The sequence below is a fragment of the Orycteropus afer genome, unplaced genomic scaffold, assembly GCF_000298275.1.
Source record: "Orycteropus afer afer isolate SDZICR_OR568_19922 unplaced genomic scaffold, OryAfe1.0 scaffold00130, whole genome shotgun sequence".
Lineage (NCBI taxonomy): Eukaryota > Metazoa > Chordata > Mammalia > Tubulidentata > Orycteropodidae > Orycteropus > Orycteropus afer.
Window position 1 is genome coordinate 314,608 of NW_006921717.1, and position 2,694 is coordinate 317,301.

A 2,694-nucleotide genomic window follows, 5' to 3' on the forward strand; every position below is an offset into this window, starting at 1 on the left:
GGTTTGGGAGCTCTGGTAGCATAGTGGCTAAGGCACTTGACTGCTAACCAGAGGGCTGGCGGTTCAAACCCACCAGCCACTCCTCGGAAGGAAGGTTAAGCAATCTACTTCCGTAATGATACCGCCTCGGAAACCCAAGGAGGAGTCGCTATGTGCCGGGTCCGACTCAACGGCACACAACAACAACAAAAATCTATAGGTCAGGTGACAGGGTGACTATTCCTACAGCTTGTGTCCCAAAACTCACAGGTTAAGCAACGGGAAGAGAGAAGAGTGAAGGCATTCTGTGAAATGTCTGTTTATACATACTAGGGAAACTCCCTTCTGATCTTAAGGCCTTCAACTGATTAGACAAGGCCCACCCCTTCAACTGATTACACAAGGCCCATCCACCTTGTGAAGTATGATCTGTTTTACTGGAGGCCAATGATTTAATTCTGTGAGGCTACTCATGACAGAATCCAGACTAGCATTTGACCAGAGAGGCACCATGGCCCAGCCAAGTGGACACATCAGATTAACCCTTATACTCACTGTCTCTGAGAAGCTAGTGGGTCTTCTCCTCCAGGTGAGTGAGAACTCTAAGCACCTCCCTCTTTCCCTGCTCATTTTGGCTGCCAGGAACTTGCAGCTTGGCTCCAGCCACCATGGAGGGCGTCGTGGGCAGGGTATGCGTCCTAACCCCACTCATCCCTAGATGTCCCTTCCTCATTAACTGTATTTTCTCCTGATCCAAATGATCATTTTCGGTGTATATTACTCTTGCTTGTATGTTTTCTCCAGAAAGTTCTGGAAGAAGCCAATGGTGGAAGTCAGACCAGCCCCACACACCTGTGGGGCTTTCTTTCCCTTTTCTGCTGTCCCCCAGACAATCCAACGTGAGACCACAATCAGACATCACCCACACAACCGTGGTCAGCTCACTGAATACCCCAAGGCCTGGGGATGTGGCGAACCAAGCCTGGAAGGGCAGCTTACCCAGGCTTCCCATGCAACCTGCTGTCGCCAATGTTGAGACTGTCCTATCACCTATGTTAAGACAGCTCACATGAGCCCAGGATCCCAGGACACTGGGGAAATGTCATCACCACCCCTGCCCACGCCAACTCCAGGAAGGAGAAGTGGGCCCCCTTGGCTGGCCACAAACTCCAGCACAGAGATGCTTTCTGGAAGGTAGATCCCAGAATGGTTCATGAATACCCATGAAGAACACTCCCCCACACACACCCCAGAATAGCACCCACTTCCCACTGTCATTTCTGCCCCAGCCCACCCCACCCCTTCCCTGCTCTTCTGTCAATGAGGAGAGGAAGGAGTAGGTGGCAGAGGGTCAAGGAGAGGACCATTTTCCTCTGCCTGGCACCCCTGCTAGTTCTGTCTCCTGGAGGAGAGAACATGACCAGTTAAAGCCAGAAGGACATTTTCTCCTGATAGGTAGCAAATGCGTCTTATTGGTGCTGTGAGCTGGTGTTCAGTCAGCCCACTCATTGCAGACCACCCCACACACAGAACGAAACGCTGCACAGTCCCGCACCATCTCCGTGACCGGTTACAGGTTAAACCACTGGGATCTGTGGGGTTATCATGGACTGGTTTTCAGAAGTAGATCACCAGACTTTTCTTCCTAGTCTCTCTTTGTCTGAAACCTCCACTGGGTGGACCTGGGTGATCCTGCTGGTGTTTGAAATACCAGTAACACAGCACCCAGCATCCCACCACAGTATGACAAGCTGGCACATGGGGGACGTTCCTGTCCTCTAGTCTTCGCTTATTTAGGGTAGCAGTGGGGGAAGGTTTGATGTGGTGGGACGGGACCTGCTGTCTCAAAATAGGGCAGGAGTGGAGGTGTCCAGACTGCCCAAGAATGCAGGGGTTCTTAGCACCTATTGTTCTCAGCTTTGCAGCCTCAGTCAAATTTTTGAGACAACCAGAAAAGTCCCATCCAACATGCTGGGACATGTCTCTCTGGGGAGCTTTGGCAACTTCATACACACACATTGGGGGGGGGAAAAAAAACCCTAAGCCAACCCTAGTGCCCCAGGGTCTGTGTGGGCAGGCACTGTGCCAAGGGTTTTGTGGGAGACGGTAGTTCTACTCCACTTTGCCCACCTGCCCACCTCAAGAAGGTAGGAGCAAAGGGACTAAAGGACAAAGGGACTAAGCTTCAAGCCCAGGGGGTGGCTGTCCTGGAACATGCACGCAGAGAGGCTCCCCACACACAGGTCTGCCAGAGTCCATCTCCACTGTCACCGCGGGCTGGACTTTCCTTGCCTATGATGTCATTCACCTGTGGGGCTTCTGACAAGCCAAGGAGATATCGGCAGTGCCACCTGGTAGCTGTTGCCGGTTGCTATGAAGCTGGCGCCGCTCATGGTGACCCCGTACATGGCAGCCATCTTCGCAATCCTTGGTACGTCTGAGTTCATCCTTGTGGCTGCTGGTTTTCAAAAGACCCAAAACAGGTAACCCCTAAACCAAGTCAATGGGCTAGACTCATTGGGCAACAAGTGGTGACCCCTCAGGAAGTCAGTCTGGATGAATATACACCCCTGGAGATTTTCTAAGTGTTTGACAGTGTAGTAGTTCAGGTTGTGTGGCAACTTGGCTGAGCCTGGTTTTGAGTGGTTGGGCAGCTGGATGTAGTATTCCCCATGATGAGACTGGTAATCAACTCCATGGTGGAATCTACTGTGA